Here is a 23,480-nt window from a genome sequence, read left to right on the forward strand (position 1 = left end):
AGTGATAGAGTATCTCAAATTGATTTAATGTCTCTGTGTTTTCTTTTCTTTTGGTGACACTTAACACTAAGGTTTCCTTTTATAATGGGTTTATAATTCAGTTTGCACATTATAAGCATGTGTTGCATTTATAGCATTAGTAACAGTGCAGCCACATATTTTCAAATTATTTGAATTGTCACTATCTATGAATGAATCATTAAAGAGAAGCTACGGGATATGGCAATAACTATTTCTGTATTATTTAACCTCTTATTTTGTGTCTGAATTATCAATGCATAGTTTGTACAAATATAATCAATTGAATCACTGTTTTATCTCATTCAGCCACAGACTCCCTAGTTTATCATCGCCAACTTTAAAAGCAGCATTACTGTTAAGTGTGTCGATGTCATTGGTCTACGTGGAATCCACACACATACGCACCACACTGAGGGCATGTAACAGGGACCCGTTTCCAACTCATTAGCGCTACGTTGAGAACTGTAGGCTGAGATTATAGAAATTATCTTGTAGAATCACTTTAATAGTCAAGAAACTACTCAGAAATCATACCACAATTAAACTTGAAAAAGTTCCAGAAGAAACATTGTTTCTCTTTAACAGAGCAATATCCAAGACTGCATAAAGAGGGAGAAAAATATCTTTCTTAAAGATCAGATTTTAGTAAATAGATATTATTGCACAAAATTGGGCTATAAGAATCTCAAAGACAGAATCAAACATTTCACTCTCTATAGTAGTGATTTTGGTGTCTAGTGTCAGAGGAACATATTTCATCCCCACATTAAGTAAACACAAATAAACTAATTCATATGTAATGTCCTCCAACTTTCCATCAAGAATAAAGACACACTGTGTACTGTGTACCAGTATAGTAACACTACTACTAGAATATATAGACTTGCAATGGAATTTGGCCTTGGAGGGCTACAGGTCCTAGGCCCCCCATTCCCCAGCATCTGATTTCATGTCTCTGCATTGTGTACTGGTTATGGCATGGTACCACTAGGTGAAAGGTCGAGAGGCACATAGAATATTGTACAATTCCAACAGTCCCCTCTTTGATTATTTTAAACAAAGTATAATAATCAAGAATTACCAAAATGAATAATAAAAACATGAAAAAATATAAAAGTAACAACAGGAAATATAAAAGAACCACTTTCCTCATCTTACTAGTGAGTGAGATCTGCTTGTCCTATTTCACACATACAATACGTTGAGTTGACACCATGAGCATGCATGATGTACAGGACTGAGTGAGCGCTGCAAAACATGTTTGTCTACTGATGCTGTATCTTGAACCGTCATCTGCGTTTAACTCACTCACCGCCAAAGAATTCCGGTACACTCACCACCTGGAGTGCCAAGTGTTTTATGTGGTATAGGGAAGCCAATAGGGAAAGCCCTTATTAATACATTGGAAACACAAAGTTGTAATAATGCCAATACATTAGTGACATATTTTTGAAAAGTGTTGAAAATACATGTCATGCATCATTATTACAAAATTAGTGCTACTGACAATTGTCGTTGCTAGGATTGCGTCTTTCTTGTGCCATTTCCCCAGCAACGTGTGTGTAAGACTAGAGTGGTAGGTTAGAACAGAGCCAAATGAGGTGTAATTAAGCCATTACAACAACAACAATCAAATGACCACACACACCTGACATCACTGTCCTGCCCTCCCATCAGGCAGAATATCTAGCATGTGTGTGTGAGTGTTGTACATAGTCAGAAGGTAGTCCTAGATGATGTACCAGGAAGAACGAAACCCAGATAACAATTCCCAAACCTATCACTAGGTAACATAGAGTAGGCCATTAGAACACAAATCCAATAAGTGTTGTTCAATATGCTTAAGCTGGGTAGTTGAGACCTAGTGACTTTGGAGTCTGCTATTGATGTCTGTCAACATGAAATCTGTCAAGAAATCTGCCTTATTTCACTCTATGGGAAATCCCATAGGAATGACTTTCGTCCAGTGGAGAGATAGAAATAGAAATTTAGTAAAGTGTCTTATTGGTCAATAATGGTCTGTAATGAGAGTTGGTGTCATTACAGATTCACACAAAACAAACTCAAGCAGTAGTCAGTCACCATTTCAAGTTATATTTAATAGTCTAAGACAGTTCAGATTAAAATACATGTTCATCTGGGTTTAAAGGTGAGAGCATAAAACCTCTTCTGATAGAGAGGGACTTCAGAAATGTAATTGGATATAGGGCCATCGCAGATTTTGTCCACAGCCACTCCCATGGCAGTCATAAAAAAACAATTCAAAAAAACATTGCTAATGCTTATATGTGAAACACCAAATTTCCTGATTCATGGCTCATTCTGAGAATTGGAATCATATACCAGCTATATACTAACTATGTATAACTTTGGTTTGTGGTCTCACTGAGGTCCAGCTCTCCACCCAGGGCACTGCAGAGGGACACAGCACGCCTCACCGCCCCCCTCTCACCTCTCACAGGGACCAGGTACAGGAGCTGCAGGAGGAGGGCTTTGCTGGAGCTGAGGGGAGACAGAGGAGGGAGCATACATTGTACAATGAGAAATCCTCCTCATCAGAGATCAGTGTGTCTGTCCTTACGCCAGACGGACTGTGTCTAAGTGGAATAGCTGGTCTCGTCTGGCCTCCTCCACCTCACAGTCTTAGTTAAAGCTAAAGCTAACAATGCTACCACCGTTGCTACTGACGGACTAACAGTCATGCCATTACACAGATGCATTTGTTTACTATGTGTCTACTGTAAAATGTAATTAAACGTGACATACCTACCACCGAGGCATTTCTCAGTACCTTTCGTTGCTAATGCTCATGGCTTAGTTATGCTAGCTCTCAGAAAACCAGCGGGTTCTCCTCAATGTAAACATCAACAGAAGTGTGTTGCTGTGTAGCGCTGGATCAACCATTCCATAGAATGCTGCTCATGTTCTATTTCTAGAGGTCACATGGTAACGCATTTTTGAAAAGTCTTTATGATGCATGTCATCTATGATTATTATGAATTATTTTCAAAACTGTGTGTTGCTATGCAACCTTTCAATATAGAACATTAGCAACATTCTATGGAATGTTCAATCCGCTCCAGATAACAACAAACTTGAGTTGATGTTTACATCGACACAAACCAGCTGATTTTCGGAGCAAAACGGGCTGAAAAATGCCTCAGTGTTTTTCAGGTTTTGACTGCGGCCTGCCGTTTTTACTTCCGTGTTTTCTTTTTTGCTGGGTCCGCGATCGTGAAGAGGGAAGCGACGGCAGCGACTTCGGAGAGGGTATGTGACGATAGTTGGACCATATCTGAACGATAGTTAGACAACCACTCGATACGTGTTGCTAAAACAACACGGCACAAGTCGAACATGCATGTTGGTGACGAGCAAGCGAGCTAGTTCAAGCTAAAGCTAACAATGCTACCACCGTTGCTACTGACGGACTAACAGTCATGCCATTACACAGATGCATTTGTTTACCACGTGTCTACTGTAAAATGTAATTAAACGTGACATACCTGCTTCGAAGTCGCTGTACTCTCAAAAAGAAAACAGGAACAACAACCTGTCGTAGAAATGGCAGTCCGCTATCCATGCACTCCCGCAGCCAAACCTGCGTTTCTCAGTACCTTTCGTTGCTAATGCTAGTGGCGTAGTAATGCTAGCGCTCAGAAGACTAGCTGGGTCTCGTCAATGTCAACATCATCAGAGGTGTGTTGCTGCGTAGCGCTGGATCAAACATAGAAGGCTGCTCATGTTCTATTTCTAGAGGTCACATGGTAACGCATTTTTGAAAAGTGTTGATGATACATGTCATGCATCATTATTACTCATTATTTTCAAAACGGTGTGTTGCTATGCAACCTTTCAATATAGAACATTAGCAACATTCTATGGAATGTTCAGTCCGCTCCAGATAACAACAGACTTCAGTTGATGTTCACATCGACACAAACCTGCTGATTTTCTGAGCAAAACGGACTGAAAAATGCCTCGGTGATATTCAGGATTGGCTGCGCGAGTGCGTGGACTGCGGTCTGCCGTCTCTACGACGGGTTGTTCGTGTTTTCTTTTTTGCAAGGTTCGCGATCGTGAAGAGGAAAGCGACAGCGACTTTGAAGAGGGTATGTGACATTTAATTACATTTTACAGGAGACACATATCTCACAAATTGTGTGTGCAATGATTATTTTGCCAGTTAGAAGCAATGATAGCATTGTTAGCTGCTAGGTGGCTAAGTAACCCGTTGACAGTGTCTAAGGGCGAGTTACCTTTAGCTTGAACTAGCTAGCTTGCTAGCCACCTCCATGCATTTTAGCTAAAGAGATGTGTGTATGTGTGTGTGTTGTGAGTAGCAGACAGACATCTCTGTGGTGAATACCGTCCTGCGTATGGGACCGGATGGGCAGCTGTCCTCCACTGCGTGGTCGGGGGCTGACTCTTTCTCCACACCCGCTCAGCAGCAGTACACTGATCCTGAGCCACAGGGCCAGAACTGCTATGAGGTCAAACTTAACACTTAAGCCTTTACCATATTATCAAGCCTTTACCATATTATCACTTAGTAACTCCACCGGTTTACATGCGTCATTCTCTCCCATAGCCTCTATTTGACCACCAAGAGGACTGAGGACATTGCCCTGAGGGTCACCACCCTACGCCAGGCCTTCACAGTGAGTCAACCACCCTTTCTCTGTGCTTTCTCTCTTCTGTCTTCTGTCAGATGGTGTCTCACTATTTTTTTCCCCCTTTACCAGACCCTGCGCAGTTCCACCCAGAGCAAGAACCAGCTGTACGTGGCTGGGAAGGTCCTGCTGGGAGCACTGGTTCAGGCCAATCACAAGGTAAGACATTGGCTTCCTCCAACAGAGTGAATTATCAAGAGAAAATGTAACAACCGTTTACTGACATTGTCTCTCTTGTTCTGTATAGGACGAGGCACAGTTCATCCGTGCCTATGATGACCTTGTTGGGTACCTGAGTGATCCCTCCAAACAGGGTGACATTGAGATGGAGCTGGCAGAACATCAGGTTAGTTCATTCACTTCAGTAGTCTCACATTGATTACCTGTGCCTGTATTGGGTCCTTCTTTTTAATATCATTGCTATTTTGTTGTAAATGTTTTTGTCTTTTGTTAGATTAGCCATGTCAACCTCATAGACATCCTCTATGAGCTGGTTCTGTTTGGGGTGATGGTGGGGAGGCCCCTGGTGGTGGTGAGTACTGTTCTTATACTGAAGACTGTTACAGGGTGACTTTGTTGACAAGTTCATATGACTCTCTGCTCTCTCCTCCTATGTTTGCTGTTAGCAACCTGGTGGTTTTGTGGAGCGTCTGTACTCTCTCCTACACTCCTGCCTGCCTGCCAGCAACATGAAACCAGAGGCTGAGAGATGCCTGCTGCACCTGAAGGTACAGACAAGTTCTGATGTTGTTACTGTTCCTTCTCTCTAGTATTTAGCATCCAATCTATTGTTCAGTTTAAATGAGTACTGTGAACTAGCAGTAACTCAGAGCCTTACCTCAGGGCGGGCTGATGATGCTTCTGGACGACATGTTTGGTCAGGAGGTTCCCTGGTACTTCAACACGGAGTCTCTGGTCGTTGGAGTCTCGAGCCTCCTGGAGCACCACCTTCAGCTTCTCATGGCGTCCTTCTGAGGGGGCACGCACACACACACACACACACACACACACACACACGCTATTAAGTAATCGGAATAAGTCATTTTAAATGATTGGAAGTAATTTTATTCTTACCACTAAAGTTGCACTCCCCCTCCCCCTCTCTTTCTCTTTTTTTCTGTCTTTCTTTTTTTAGGAATTCCACAGGGTCAAACTCCATCAGTAACCGCAAAGGATACTTCAGTGAAATCCAATAAGTATTCTAGTTAAAGTTTAAATAATAACCTCACATGCCTTCTTGTTATGTCCCCCCCTCTCTCCCTTTCCCCTCTCTCTCTCTGATATGCAGGGCCACCGGAGTCTCATTGTCTTTACTTACAGACACTTATTACATATATTTGCAAATAAATGAGTGATAGAGTATCTCAAATTGATTTAATGTCTCTGTGTTTTCTTTTCTTTTGGTGACACTTAACACTAAGGTTTCCTTTTATAATGGGTTTATAATTCAGTTTGCACATTATAAGCATGTGTTGCATTTATAGCATTAGTAACAGTGCAGCCACATATTTTCAAATTATTTGAATTGTCACTATCTATGAATGAATCATTAAAGAGAAGCTACGGGATATGGCAATAACTATTTCTGTATTATTTAACCTCTTATTTTGTGTCTGAATTATCAATGCATAGTTTGTACAAATATAATCAATTGAATCACTGTTTTATCTCATTCAGCCACAGACTCCCTAGTTTATCATCGCCAACTTTAGAAGCAGCATTACTGTTAAGTGTGTCGATGTCATTGGTCTACGTGGAATCCACACACATACGCACCACACTGAGGGCATGTAACAGGGACCCGTTTCCAACTCATTAGCGCTACGTTGAGAACTGTAGGCTGAGATTATAGAAATTATCTCGTAGAATCACTTTAATAGTCAAGAAACTACTCAGAAATCATACCACAATTAAACTTGAAAAAGTTCCAGAAGAAACATTGTTTCTCTTTAACAGAGCAATATCCAAGACTGCGTAAAGAGGGAGAAAAATATCTTTCTTAAAGATCAGATTTTAGTAAATAGATATTATTGCACAAAATTGGGCTATAAGAATCTCAAAGACAGAATCAAACATTTCACTCTCTATAGTAGTGATTTTGGTGTCTAGTGTCAGAGGAACATATTTCATCCCCACATTAAGTAAACACAAATAAACTAATTCATATGTAATGTCCTCCAACTTTCCATCAAGAATAAAGACACACTGTGTACTGTGTACCAGTATAGTAACACTACTACTAGAATATATAGACTTGCAATGGAATTTGGCCTTGGAGGGCTACAGGTCCTAGGCCCCCCATTCCCCAGCATCTGATTTCATGTCTCTGCATTGTGTACTGGTTATGGCATGGTACCACTAGGTGAAAGGTCGAGAGGCACATAGAATATTGTACAATTCCAACAGTCCCCTCTTTGATTATTTTAAACAAAGTATAATAATCAAGAATTACCAAAATGAATAATAAAAACATGAAAAAATATAAAAGTAACAACAGGAAATATAAAAGAACCACTTTCCTCATCTTACTAGTGAGTGAGATCTGCTTGTCCTATTTCACACATACAATACGTTGAGTTGACACCATGAGCATGCATGATGTACAGGACTGAGTGAGCGCTGCAAAACATGTTTGTCTACTGATGCTGTATCTTGAACCGTCATCTGCGTTTAACTCACTCACCGCCAAAGAATTCCGGTACACTCACCACCTGGAGTGCCAAGTGTTTTATGTGGTATAGGGAAGCCAATAGGGAAAGCCCTTATTAATACATTGGAAACACAAAGTTGTAATAATGCCAATACATTAGTGACATATTTTTGAAAAGTGTTGAAAATACATGTCATGCATCATTATTACAAAATTAGTGCTACTGACAATTGTCGTTGCTAGGATTGCGTCTTTCTTGTGCCATTTCCCCAGCAACGTGTGTGTAAGACTAGAGTGGTAGGTTAGAACAGAGCCAAATGAGGTGTAATTAAGCCATTACAACAACAACAATCAAATGACCACACACACCTGACATCACTGTCCTGCCCTCCCATCAGGCAGAATATCTAGCATGTGTGTGTGAGTGTTGTACATAGTCAGAAGGTAGTCCTAGATGATGTACCAGGAAGAACGAAACCCAGATAACAATTCCCAAACCTATCACTAGGTAACATAGAGTAGGCCATTAGAACACAAATCCAATAAGTGTTGTTCAATATGCTTAAGCTGGGTAGTTGAGACCTAGTGACTTTGGAGTCTGCTATTGATGTCTGTCAACATGAAATCTGTCAAGAAATCTGCCTTATTTCACTCTATGGGAAATCCCATAGGAATGACTTTCGTCCAGTGGAGAGATAGAAATAGAAATTTAGTAAAGTGTCTTATTGGTCAATAATGGTCTGTAATGAGAGTTGGTGTCATTACAGATTCACACAAAACAAACTCAAGCAGTAGTCAGTCACCATTTCAAGTTATATTTAATAGTCTAAGACAGTTCAGATTAAAATACATGTTCATCTGGGTTTAAAGGTGAGAGCATAAAACCTCTTCTGATAGAGAGGGACTTCAGAAATGTAATTGGATATAGGGCCATCGCAGATTTTGTCCACAGCCACTCCCATGGCAGTCATAAAAAAACAATTCAAAAAAACATTGCTAATGCTTATATGTGAAACACCAAATTTCCTGATTCATGGCTCATTCTGAGAATTGGAATCATATACCAGCTATATACTAACTATGTATAACTTTGGTTTGTGGTCTCACTGAGGTCCAGCTCTCCACCCAGGGCACTGCAGAGGGACACAGCACGCCTCACCGCCCCCCTCTCACCTCTCACAGGGACCAGGTACAGGAGCTGCAGGAGGAGGGCTTTGCTGGAGCTGAGGGGAGACAGAGGAGGGAGCATACATTGTACAATGAGAAATCCTCCTCATCAGAGATCAGTGTGTCTGTCCTTACGCCAGACGGACTGTGTCTAAGTGGAATAGCTGGTCTCGTCTGGCCTCCTCCACCTCACAGTCTTAGTTAAAGCTAAAGCTAACAATGCTACCACCGTTGCTACTGACGGACTAACAGTCATGCCATTACACAGATGCATTTGTTTACTATGTGTCTACTGTAAAATGTAATTAAACGTGACATACCTACCACCGAGGCATTTCTCAGTACCTTTCGTTGCTAATGCTCATGGCTTAGTTATGCTAGCTCTCAGAAAACCAGCGGGTTCTCCTCAATGTAAACATCAACAGAAGTGTGTTGCTGTGTAGCGCTGGATCAACCATTCCATAGAATGCTGCTCATGTTCTATTTCTAGAGGTCACATGGTAACGCATTTTTGAAAAGTCTTTATGATGCATGTCATCTATGATTATTATGAATTATTTTCAAAACTGTGTGTTGCTATGCAACCTTTCAATATAGAACATTAGCAACATTCTATGGAATGTTCAATCCGCTCCAGATAACAACAAACTTGAGTTGATGTTTACATCGACACAAACCAGCTGATTTTCGGAGCAAAACGGGCTGAAAAATGCCTCAGTGTTTTTCAGGTTTTGACTGCGGCCTGCCGTTTTTACTTCCGTGTTTTCTTTTTTGCTGGGTCCGCGATCGTGAAGAGGGAAGCGACGGCAGCGACTTCGGAGAGGGTATGTGACGATAGTTGGACCATATCTGAACGATAGTTAGACAACCACTCGATACGTGTTGCTAAAACAACACGGCACAAGTCGAACATGCATGTTGGTGACGAGCAAGCGAGCTAGTTCAAGCTAAAGCTAACAATGCTACCACCGTTGCTACTGACGGACTAACAGTCATGCCATTACACAGATGCATTTGTTTACCACGTGTCTACTGTAAAATGTAATTAAACGTGACATACCTGCTTCGAAGTCGCTGTACTCTCAAAAAGAAAACAGGAACAACAACCTGTCGTAGAAATGGCAGTCCGCTATCCATGCACTCCCGCAGCCAAACCTGCGTTTCTCAGTACCTTTCGTTGCTAATGCTAGTGGCGTAGTAATGCTAGCGCTCAGAAGACTAGCTGGGTCTCGTCAATGTCAACATCATCAGAGGTGTGTTGCTGCGTAGCGCTGGATCAAACATAGAAGGCTGCTCATGTTCTATTTCTAGAGGTCACATGGTAACGCATTTTTGAAAAGTGTTGATGATACATGTCATGCATCATTATTACTCATTATTTTCAAAACGGTGTGTTGCTATGCAACCTTTCAATATAGAACATTAGCAACATTCTATGGAATGTTCAGTCCGCTCCAGATAACAACAGACTTCAGTTGATGTTCACATCGACACAAACCTGCTGATTTTCTGAGCAAAACGGACTGAAAAATGCCTCGGTGATATTCAGGATTGGCTGCGCGAGTGCGTGGACTGCGGTCTGCCGTCTCTACGACGGGTTGTTCGTGTTTTCTTTTTTGCAAGGTTCGCGATCGTGAAGAGGAAAGCGACAGCGACTTTGAAGAGGGTATGTGACATTTAATTACATTTTACAGGAGACACATATCTCACAAATTGTGTGTGCAATGATTATTTTGCCAGTTAGAAGCAATGATAGCATTGTTAGCTGCTAGGTGGCTAAGTAACCCGTTGACAGTGTCTAAGGGCGAGTTACCTTTAGCTTGAACTAGCTAGCTTGCTAGCCACCTCCATGCATTTTAGCTAAAGAGATGTGTGTATGTGTGTGTGTTGTGAGTAGCAGACAGACATCTCTGTGGTGAATACCGTCCTGCGTATGGGACCGGATGGGCAGCTGTCCTCCACTGCGTGGTCGGGGGCTGACTCTTTCTCCACACCCGCTCAGCAGCAGTACACTGATCCTGAGCCACAGGGCCAGAACTGCTATGAGGTCAAACTTAACACTTAAGCCTTTACCATATTATCAAGCCTTTACCATATTATCACTTAGTAACTCCACCGGTTTACATGCGTCATTCTCTCCCATAGCCTCTATTTGACCACCAAGAGGACTGAGGACATTGCCCTGAGGGTCACCACCCTACGCCAGGCCTTCACAGTGAGTCAACCACCCTTTCTCTGTGCTTTCTCTCTTCTGTCTTCTGTCAGATGGTGTCTCACTATTTTTTTCCCCCTTTACCAGACCCTGCGCAGTTCCACCCAGAGCAAGAACCAGCTGTACGTGGCTGGGAAGGTCCTGCTGGGAGCACTGGTTCAGGCCAATCACAAGGTAAGACATTGGCTTCCTCCAACAGAGTGAATTATCAAGAGAAAATGTAACAACCGTTTACTGACATTGTCTCTCTTGTTCTGTATAGGACGAGGCACAGTTCATCCGTGCCTATGATGACCTTGTTGGGTACCTGAGTGATCCCTCCAAACAGGGTGACATTGAGATGGAGCTGGCAGAACATCAGGTTAGTTCATTCACTTCAGTAGTCTCACATTGATTACCTGTGCCTGTATTGGGTCCTTCTTTTTAATATCATTGCTATTTTGTTGTAAATGTTTTTGTCTTTTGTTAGATTAGCCATGTCAACCTCATAGACATCCTCTATGAGCTGGTTCTGTTTGGGGTGATGGTGGGGAGGCCCCTGGTGGTGGTGAGTACTGTTCTTATACTGAAGACTGTTACAGGGTGACTTTGTTGACAAGTTCATATGACTCTCTGCTCTCTCCTCCTATGTTTGCTGTTAGCAACCTGGTGGTTTTGTGGAGCGTCTGTACTCTCTCCTACACTCCTGCCTGCCTGCCAGCAACATGAAACCAGAGGCTGAGAGATGCCTGCTGCACCTGAAGGTACAGACAAGTTCTGATGTTGTTACTGTTCCTTCTCTCTAGTATTTAGCATCCAATCTATTGTTCAGTTTAAATGAGTACTGTGAACTAGCAGTAACTCAGAGCCTTACCTCAGGGCGGGCTGATGATGCTTCTGGACGACATGTTTGGTCAGGAGGTTCCCTGGTACTTCAACACGGAGTCTCTGGTCGTTGGAGTCTCGAGCCTCCTGGAGCACCACCTTCAGCTTCTCATGGCGTCCTTCTGAGGGGGCACGCACACACACACACACACACACGCTATTAAGTAATCGGAATAAGTCATTTTAAATGATTGGAAGTAATTTTATTCTTACCACTAAAGTTGCACTCCCCCTCCCCCTCTCTTTCTCTTTTTTTCTGTCTTTCTTTTTTTAGGAATTCCACAGGGTCAAACTCCATCAGTAACCGCAAAGGATACTTCAGTGAAATCCAATAAGTATTCTAGTTAAAGTTTAAATAATAACCTCACATGCCTTCTTGTTATGTCCCCCCCTCTCTCCCTTTCCCCTCTCTCTCTCTGATATGCAGGGCCACCGGAGTCTCATTGTCTTTACTTACAGACACTTATTACATATATTTGCAAATAAATGAGTGATAGAGTATCTCAAATTGATTTAATGTCTCTGTGTTTTCTTTTCTTTTGGTGACACTTAACACTAAGGTTTCCTTTTATAATGGGTTTATAATTCAGTTTGCACATTATAAGCATGTGTTGCATTTATAGCATTAGTAACAGTGCAGCCACATATTTTCAAATTATTTGAATTGTCACTATCTATGAATGAATCATTAAAGAGAAGCTACGGGATATGGCAATAACTATTTCTGTATTATTTAACCTCTTATTTTGTGTCTGAATTATCAATGCATAGTTTGTACAAATATAATCAATTGAATCACTGTTTTATCTCATTCAGCCACAGACTCCCTAGTTTATCATCGCCAACTTTAGAAGCAGCATTACTGTTAAGTGTGTCGATGTCATTGGTCTACGTGGAATCCACACACATACGCACCACACTGAGGGCATGTAACAGGGACCCGTTTCCAACTCATTAGCGCTACGTTGAGAACTGTAGGCTGAGATTATAGAAATTATCTTGTAGAATCACTTTAATAGTCAAGAAACTACTCAGAAATCATACCACAATTAAACTTGAAAAAGTTCCAGAAGAAACATTGTTTCTCTTTAACAGAGCAATATCCAAGACTGCATAAAGAGGGAGAAAAATATCTTTCTTAAAGATCAGATTTTAGTAAATAGATATTATTGCACAAAATTGGGCTATAAGAATCTCAAAGACAGAATCAAACATTTCACTCTCTATAGTAGTGATTTTGGTGTCTAGTGTCAGAGGAACATATTTCATCCCCACATTAAGTAAACACAAATAAACTAATTCATATGTAATGTCCTCCAACTTTCCATCAAAAAATAAAGACACACTGTGTACTGTGTACCAGTATAGTAACACTACTACTAGAATATATAGACTTGCAATGGAATTTGGCCTTGGAGGGCTACAGGTCCTAGGCCCCCCATTCCCCAGCATCTGATTTCATGTCTCTGCATTGTGTACTGGTTATGGCATGGTACCACTAGGTGAAAGGTCGAGAGGCACATAGAATATTGTACAATTCCAACAGTCCCCTCTTTGATTATTTTAAACAAAGTATAATAATCAAGAATTACCAAAATGAATAATAAAAACATGAAAAAATATAAAAGTAACAACAGGAAATATAAAAGAACCACTTTCCTCATCTTACTAGTGAGTGAGATCTGCTTGTCCTATTTCACACATACAATACGTTGAGTTGACACCATGAGCATGCATGATGTACAGGACTGAGTGAGCGCTGCAAAACATGTTTGTCTACTGATGCTGTATCTTGAACCGTCATCTGCGTTTAACTCACTCACCGCCAAAGAATTCCGGTACACTCACCACCTGGAGTGCCAAGTGTTTTATGTGGTATAGGGAAGCCAATAGGGAAAGCCCTTATTAATACATTGGAAACACAAAGTTGTAATAATGCCAATACATTAGTGACATATTTTTGAAAAGTGTTGAAAATACATGTCATGCATCATTATTACAAAATTAGTGCTACTGACAATTGTCGTTGCTAGGATTGCGTCTTTCTTGTGCCATTTCCCCAGCAACGTGTGTGTAAGACTAGAGTGGTAGGTTAGAACAGAGCCAAATGAGGTGTAATTAAGCCATTACAACAACAACAATCAAATGACCACACACACCTGACATCACTGTCCTGCCCTCCCATCAGGCAGAATATCTAGCATGTGTGTGTGAGTGTTGTACATAGTCAGAAGGTAGTCCTAGATGATGTACCAGGAAGAACGAAACCCAGATAACAATTCCCAAACCTATCACTAGGTAACATAGAGTAGGCCATTAGAACACAAATCCAATAAGTGTTGTTCAATATGCTTAAGCTGGGTAGTTGAGACCTAGTGACTTTGGAGTCTGCTATTGATGTCTGTCAACATGAAATCTGTCAAGAAATCTGCCTTATTTCACTCTATGGGAAATCCCATAGGAATGACTTTCGTCCAGTGGAGAGATAGAAATAGAAATTTAGTAAAGTGTCTTATTGGTCAATAATGGTCTGTAATGAGAGTTGGTGTCATTACAGATTCACACAAAACAAACTCAAGCAGTAGTCAGTCACCATTTCAAGTTATATTTAATAGTCTAAGACAGTTCAGATTAAAATACATGTTCATCTGGGTTTAAAGGTGAGAGCATAAAACCTCTTCTGATAGAGAGGGACTTCAGAAATGTAATTGGATATAGGGCCATCGCAGATTTTGTCCACAGCCACTCCCATGGCAGTCATAAAAAAACAATTCAAAAAAACATTGCTAATGCTTATATGTGAAACACCAAATTTCCTGATTCATGGCTCATTCTGAGAATTGGAATCATATACCAGCTATATACTAACTATGTATAACTTTGGTTTGTGGTCTCACTGAGGTCCAGCTCTCCACCCAGGGCACTGCAGAGGGACACAGCACGCCTCACCGCCCCCCTCTCACCTCTCACAGGGACCAGGTACAGGAGCTGCAGGAGGAGGGCTTTGCTGGAGCTGAGGGGAGACAGAGGAGGGAGCATACATTGTACAATGAGAAATCCTCCTCATCAGAGATCAGTGTGTCTGTCCTTACGCCAGACGGACTGTGTCTAAGTGGAATAGCTGGTCTCGTCTGGCCTCCTCCACCTCACAGTCTTAGTTAAAGCTAAAGCTAACAATGCTACCACCGTTGCTACTGACGGACTAACAGTCATGCCATTACACAGATGCATTTGTTTACTATGTGTCTACTGTAAAATGTAATTAAACGTGACATACCTACCACCGAGGCATTTCTCAGTACCTTTCGTTGCTAATGCTCATGGCTTAGTTATGCTAGCTCTCAGAAAACCAGCGGGTTCTCCTCAATGTAAACATCAACAGAAGTGTGTTGCTGTGTAGCGCTGGATCAACCATTCCATAGAATGCTGCTCATGTTCTATTTCTAGAGGTCACATGGTAACGCATTTTTGAAAAGTCTTTATGATGCATGTCATCTATGATTATTATGAATTATTTTCAAAACTGTGTGTTGCTATGCAACCTTTCAATATAGAACATTAGCAACATTCTATGGAATGTTCAATCCGCTCCAGATAACAACAAACTTGAGTTGATGTTTACATCGACACAAACCAGCTGATTTTCGGAGCAAAACGGGCTGAAAAATGCCTCAGTGTTTTTCAGGTTTTGACTGCGGCCTGCCGTTTTTACTTCCGTGTTTTCTTTTTTGCTGGGTCCGCGATCGTGAAGAGGGAAGCGACGGCAGCGACTTCGGAGAGGGTATGTGACGATAGTTAGACAACCACTCGATACGTGTTGCTAAAACAACACGGCACAAGTCGAACATGCATGTTGGTGACGAGCAAGCGAGCTAGTTCAAGCTAAAGCTAACAATGCTACCACCGTTGCTACTGACGGACTAACAGTCATGCCATTACACAGATGCATTTGTTTACCACGTGTCTACTGTAAAATGTAATTAAACGTGACATACCTGCTTCGAAGTCGCTGTACTCTCAAAAAGAAAACAGGAACAACAACCTGTCGTAGAAATGGCAGTCCGCTATCCATGCACTCCCGCAGCCAAACCTGCGTTTCTCAGTACCTTTCGTTGCTAATGCTAGTGGCGTAGTAATGCTAGCGCTCAGAAGACTAGCTGGGTCTCGTCAATGTCAACATCATCAGAGGTGTGTTGCTGCGTAGCGCTGGATCAAACATAGAAGGCTGCTCATGTTCTATTTCTAGAGGTCACATGGTAACGCATTTTTGAAAAGTGTTGATGATACATGTCATGCATCATTATTACTCATTATTTTCAAAACGGTGTGTTGCTATGCAACCTTTCAATATAGAACATTAGCAACATTCTATGGAATGTTCAGTCCGCTCCAGATAACAACAGACTTCAGTTGATGTTCACATCGACACAAACCTGCTGATTTTCTGAGCAAAACGGACTGAAAAATGCCTCGGTGATATTCAGGATTGGCTGCGCGAGTGCGTGGACTGCGGTCTGCCGTCTCTACGACGGGTTGTTCGTGTTTTCTTTTTTGCAAGGTTCGCGATCGTGAAGAGGAAAGCGACAGCGACTTTGAAGAGGGTATGTGACATTTAATTACATTTTACAGGAGACACATATCTCACAAATTGTGTGTGCAATGATTATTTTGCCAGTTAGAAGCAATGATAGCATTGTTAGCTGCTAGGTGGCTAAGTAACCCGTTGACAGTGTCTAAGGGCGAGTTACCTTTAGCTTGAACTAGCTAGCTTGCTAGCCACCTCCATGCATTTTAGCTAAAGAGATGTGTGTATGTGTGTGTGTTGTGAGTAGCAGACAGACATCTCTGTGGTGAATACCGTCCTGCGTATGGGACCGGATGGGCAGCTGTCCTCCACTGCGTGGTCGGGGGCTGACTCTTTCTCCACACCCGCTCAGCAGCAGTACACTGATCCTGAGCCACAGGGCCAGAACTGCTATGAGGTCAAACTTAACACTTAAGCCTTTACCATATTATCAAGCCTTTACCATATTATCACTTAGTAACTCCACCGGTTTACATGCGTCATTCTCTCCCATAGCCTCTATTTGACCACCAAGAGGACTGAGGACATTGCCCTGAGGGTCACCACCCTACGCCAGGCCTTCACAGTGAGTCAACCACCCTTTCTCTGTGCTTTCTCTCTTCTGTCTTCTGTCAGATGGTGTCTCACTATTTTTTTCCCCCTTTACCAGACCCTGCGCAGTTCCACCCAGAGCAAGAACCAGCTGTACGTGGCTGGGAAGGTCCTGCTGGGAGCACTGGTTCAGGCCAATCACAAGGTAAGACATTGGCTTCCTCCAACAGAGTGAATTATCAAGAGAAAATGTAACAACCGTTTACTGACATTGTCTCTCTTGTTCTGTATAGGACGAGGCACAGTTCATCCGTGCCTATGATGACCTTGTTGGGTACCTGAGTGATCCCTCCAAACAGGGTGACATTGAGATGGAGCTGGCAGAACATCAGGTTAGTTCATTCACTTCAGTAGTCTCACATTGATTACCTGTGCCTGTATTGGGTCCTTCTTTTTAATATCATTGCTATTTTGTTGTAAATGTTTTTGTCTTTTGTTAGATTAGCCATGTCAACCTCATAGACATCCTCTATGAGCTGGTTCTGTTTGGGGTGATGGTGGGGAGGCCCCTGGTGGTGGTGAGTACTGTTCTTATACTGAAGACTGTTACAGGGTGACTTTGTTGACAAGTTCATATGACTCTCTGCTCTCTCCTCCTATGTTTGCTGTTAGCAACCTGGTGGTTTTGTGGAGCGTCTGTACTCTCTCCTACACTCCTGCCTGCCTGCCAGCAACATGAAACCAGAGGCTGAGAGATGCCTGCTGCACCTGAAGGTACAGACAAGTTCTGATGTTGTTACTGTTCCTTCTCTCTAGTATTTAGCATCCAATCTATTGTTCAGTTTAAATGAGTACTGTGAACTAGCAGTAACTCAGAGCCTTACCTCAGGGCGGGCTGATGATGCTTCTGGACGACATGTTTGGTCAGGAGGTTCCCTGGTACTTCAACACGGAGTCTCTGGTCGTTGGAGTCTCGAGCCTCCTGGAGCACCACCTTCAGCTTCTCATGGCGTCCTTCTGAGGGGGCACGCACACACACACACACACACACACACACACACACGCTATTAAGTAATCGGAATAAGTCATTTTAAATGATTGGAAGTAATTTTATTCTTACCACTAAAGTTGCACTCCCCCTCCCCCTCTCTTTCTCTTTTTTTCTGTCTTTCTTTTTTTAGGAATTCCACAGGGTCAAACTCCATCAGTAACCGCAAAGGATACTTCAGTGAAATCCAATAAGTATTCTAGTTAAAGTTTAAATAATAACCTCACATGCCTTCTTGTTATGTCCCCCCCTCTCTCCCTTTCCCCTCTCTCTCTCTGATATGCAGGGCCACCGGAGTCTCATTGTCTTTACTTACAGACACTTATTACATATATTTGCAAATAAATGAGTGATAGAGTATCTCAAATTGATTTAATGTCTCTGTGTTTTCTTTTCTTTTGGTGACACTTAACACTAAGGTTTCCTTTTATAATGGGTTTATAATTCAGTTTGCACATTATAAGCATGTGTTGCATTTATAGCATTAGTAACAGTGCAGCCACATATTTTCAAATTATTTGAATTGTCACTATCTATGAATGAATCATTAAAGAGAAGCTACGGGATATGGCAATAACTATTTCTGTATTATTTAACCTCTTATTTTGTGTCTGAATTATCAATGCATAGTTTGTACAAATATAATCAATTGAATCACTGTTTTATCTCATTCAGCCACAGACTCCCTAGTTTATCATCGCCAACTTTAGAAGCAGCATTACTGTTAAGTGTGTCGATGTCATTGGTCTACGTGGAATCCACACACATACGCACCACACTGAGGGCATGTAACAGGGACCCGTTTCCAACTCATTAGCGCTACGTTGAGAACTGTAGGCTGAGATTATAGAAATTATCTTGTAGAATCACTTTAATAGTCAAGAAACTACTCAGAAATCATACCACAATTAAACTTGAAAAAGTTCCAGAAGAAACATTGTTTCTCTTTAACAGAGCAATATCCAAGACTGCATAAAGAGGGAGAAAAATATCTTTCTTAAAGATCAGATTTTAGTAAATAGATATTATTGCACAAAATTGGGCTATAAGAATCTCAAAGACAGAATCAAACATTTCACTCTCTATAGTAGTGATTTTGGTGTCTAGTGTCAGAGGAACATATTTCATCCCCACATTAAGTAAACACAAATAAACTAATTCATATGTAATGTCCTCCAACTTTCCATCAAGAATAAAGACACACTGTGTACTGTGTACCAGTATAGTAACACTACTACTAGAATATATAGACTTGCAATGGAATTTGGCCTTGGAGGGCTACAGGTCCTAGGCCCCCCATTCCCCAGCATCTGATTTCATGTCTCTGCATTGTGTACTGGTTATGGCATGGTACCACTAGGTGAAAGGTCGAGAGGCACATAGAATATTGTACAATTCCAACAGTCCCCTCTTTGATTATTTTAAACAAAGTATAATAATCAAGAATTACCAAAATGAATAATAAAAACATGAAAAAATATAAAAGTAACAACAGGAAATATAAAAGAACCACTTTCCTCATCTTACTAGTGAGTGAGATCTGCTTGTCCTATTTCACACATACAATACGTTGAGTTGACACCATGAGCATGCATGATGTACAGGACTGAGTGAGCGCTGCAAAACATGTTTGTCTACTGATGCTGTATCTTGAACCGTCATCTGCGTTTAACTCACTCACCGCCAAAGAATTCCGGTACACTCACCACCTGGAGTGCCAAGTGTTTTATGTGGTATAGGGAAGCCAATAGGGAAAGCCCTTATTAATACATTGGAAACACAAAGTTGTAATAATGCCAATACATTAGTGACATATTTTTGAAAAGTGTTGAAAATACATGTCATGCATCATTATTACAAAATTAGTGCTACTGACAATTGTCGTTGCTAGGATTGCGTCTTTCTTGTGCCATTTCCCCAGCAACGTGTGTGTAAGACTAGAGTGGTAGGTTAGAACAGAGCCAAATGAGGTGTAATTAAGCCATTACAACAACAACAATCAAATGACCACACACACCTGACATCACTGTCCTGCCCTCCCATCAGGCAGAATATCTAGCATGTGTGTGTGAGTGTTGTACATAGTCAGAAGGTAGTCCTAGATGATGTACCAGGAAGAACGAAACCCAGATAACAATTCCCAAACCTATCACTAGGTAACATAGAGTAGGCCATTAGAACACAAATCCAATAAGTGTTGTTCAATATGCTTAAGCTGGGTAGTTGAGACCTAGTGACTTTGGAGTCTGCTATTGATGTCTGTCAACATGAAATCTGTCAAGAAATCTGCCTTATTTCACTCTATGGGAAATCCCATAGGAATGACTTTCGTCCAGTGGAGAGATAGAAATAGAAATTTAGTAAAGTGTCTTATTGGTCAATAATGGTCTGTAATGAGAGTTGGTGTCATTACAGATTCACACAAAACAAACTCAAGCAGTAGTCAGTCACCATTTCAAGTTATATTTAATAGTCTAAGACAGTTCAGATTAAAATACATGTTCATCTGGGTTTAAAGGTGAGAGCATAAAACCTCTTCTGATAGAGAGGGACTTCAGAAATGTAATTGGATATAGGGCCATCGCAGATTTTGTCCACAGCCACTCCCATGGCAGTCATAAAAAAACTATTCAAAAAAACATTGCTAATGCTTATATGTGAAACACCAAATTTCCTGATTCATGGCTCATTCTGAGAATTGGAATCATATACCAGCTATATACTAACTATGTATAACTTTGGTTTGTGGTCTCACTGAGGTCCAGCTCTCCACCCAGGGCACTGCAGAGGGACACAGCACGCCTCACCGCCCCCCTCTCACCTCTCACAGGGACCAGGTACAGGAGCTGCAGGAGGAGGGCTTTGCTGGAGCTGAGGGGAGACAGAGGAGGGAGCATACATTGTACAATGAGAAATCCTCCTCATCAGAGATCAGTGTGTCTGTCCTTACGCCAGACGGACTGTGTCTAAGTGGAATAGCTGGTCTCGTCTGGCCTCCTCCACCTCACAGTCTTAGTTAAAGCTAAAGCTAACAATGCTACCACCGTTGCTACTGACGGACTAACAGTCATGCCATTACACAGATGCATTTGTTTACTATGTGTCTACTGTAAAATGTAATTAAACGTGACATACCTACCACCGAGGCATTTCTCAGTACCTTTCGTTGCTAATGCTCATGGCTTAGTTATGCTAGCTCTCAGAAAACCAGCGGGTTCTCCTCAATGTAAACATCAACAGAAGTGTGTTGCTGTGTAGCGCTGGATCAACCATTCCATAGAATGCTGCTCATGTTCTATTTCTAGAGGTCACATGGTAACGCATTTTTGAAAAGTCTTTATGATGCATGTCATCTATGATTATTATGAATTATTTTCAAAACTGTGTGTTGCTATGCAACCTTTCAATATAGAACATTAGCAACATTCTATGGAATGTTCAATCCGCTCCAGATAACAACAAACTTGAGTTGATGTTTACATCGACACAAACCAGCTGATTTTCGGAGCAAAACGGGCTGAAAAATGCCTCAGTGTTTTTCAGGTTTTGACTGCGGCCTGCCGTTTTTACTTCCGTGTTTTCTTTTTTGCTGGGTCCGCGATCGTGAAGAGGGAAGCGACGGCAGCGACTTCGGAGAGGGTATGTGACGATAGTTGGACCATATCTGAACGATAGTTAGACAACCACTCGATACGTGTTGCTAAAACAACACGGCACAAGTCGAACATGCATGTTGGTGACGAGCAAGCGAGCTAGTTCAAGCTAAAGCTAACAATGCTACCACCGTTGCTACTGACGGACTAACAGTCATGCCATTACACAGATGCATTTGTTTACCACGTGTCTACTGTAAAATGTAATTAAACGTGACATACCTGCTTCGAAGTCGCTGTACTCTCAAAAAGAAAACAGGAACAACAACCTGTCGTAGAAATGGCAGTCCGCTATCCATGCACTCCCGCAGCCAAACCTGCGTTTCTCAGTACCTTTCGTTGCTAATGCTAGTGGCGTAGTAATGCTAGCGCTCAGAAGACTAGCTGGGTCTCGTCAATGTCAACATCATCAGAGGTGTGTTGCTGCGTAGCGCTGGATCAAACATAGAAGGCTGCTCATGTTCTATTTCTAGAGGTCACATGGTAACGCATTTTTGAAAAGTGTTGATGATACATGTCATGCATCATTATTACTCATTATTTTCAAAACGGTGTGTTGCTATGCAACCTTTCAATATAGAACATTAGCAACATTCTATGGAATGTTCAGTCCGCTCCAGATAACAACAGACTTCAGTTGATGTTCACATCGACACAAACCTGCTGATTTTCTGAGCAAAACGGACTGAAAAATGCCTCGGTGATATTCAGGATTGGCTGCGCGAGTGCGTGGACTGCGGTCTGCCGTCTCTACGACGGGTTGTTCGTGTTTTCTTTTTTGCAAGGTTCGCGATCGTGAAGAGGAAAGCGACAGCGACTTTGAAGAGGGTATGTGACATTTAATTACATTTTACAGGAGACACATATCTCACAAATTGTGTGTGCAATGATTATTTTGCCAGTTAGAAGCAATGATAGCATTGTTAGCTGCTAGGTGGCTAAGTAACCCGTTGACAGTGTCTAAGGGCGAGTTACCTTTAGCTTGAACTAGCTAGCTTGCTAGCCACCTCCATGCATTTTAGCTAAAGAGATGTGTGTATGTGTGTGTGTTGTGAGTAGCAGACAGACATCTCTGTGGTGAATACCGTCCTGCGTATGGGACCGGATGGGCAGCTGTCCTCCACTGCGTGGTCGGGGGCTGACTCTTTCTCCACACCCGCTCAGCAGCAGTACACTGATCCTGAGCCACAGGGCCAGAACTGCTATGAGGTCAAACTTAACACTTAAGCCTTTACCATATTATCAAGCCTTTACCATATTATCACTTAGTAACTCCACCGGTTTACATGCGTCATTCTCTCCCATAGCCTCTATTTGACCACCAAGAGGACTGAGGACATTGCCCTGAGGGTCACCACCCTACGCCAGGCCTTCACAGTGAGTCAACCACCCTTTCTCTGTGCTTTCTCTCTTCTGTCTTCTGTCAGATGGTGTCTCACTATTTTTTTCCCCCTTTACCAGACCCTGCGCAGTTCCACCCAGAGCAAGAACCAGCTGTACGTGGCTGGGAAGGTCCTGCTGGGAGCACTGGTTCAGGCCAATCACAAGGTAAGACATTGGCTTCCTCCAACAGAGTGAATTATCAAGAGAAAATGTAACAACCGTTTACTGACATTGTCTCTCTTGTTCTGTATAGGACGAGGCACAGTTCATCCGTGCCTATGATGACCTTGTTGGGTACCTGAGTGATCCCTCCAAACAGGGTGACATTGAGATGGAGCTGGCAGAACATCAGGTTAGTTCATTCACTTCAGTAGTCTCACATTGATTACCTGTGCCTGTATTGGGTCCTTCTTTTTAATATCATTGCTATTTTGTTGTAAATGTTTTTGTCTTTTGTTAGATTAGCCATGTCAACCTCATAGACATCCTCTATGAGCTGGTTCTGTTTGGGGTGATGGTGGGGAGGCCCCTGGTGGTGGTGAGTACTGTTCTTATACTGAAGACTGTTACAGGGTGACTTTGTTGACAAGTTCATATGACTCTCTGCTCTCTCCTCCTATGTTTGCTGTTAGCAACCTGGTGGTTTTGTGGAGCGTCTGTACTCTCTCCTACACTCCTGCCTGCCTGCCAGCA

The sequence above is a fragment of the Argentina silus genome (genome assembly GCF_951799395.1).
Source record: "Argentina silus genome assembly, chromosome: Y".
In the NCBI taxonomy this organism is placed as follows: domain Eukaryota; kingdom Metazoa; phylum Chordata; class Actinopteri; order Argentiniformes; family Argentinidae; genus Argentina; species Argentina silus.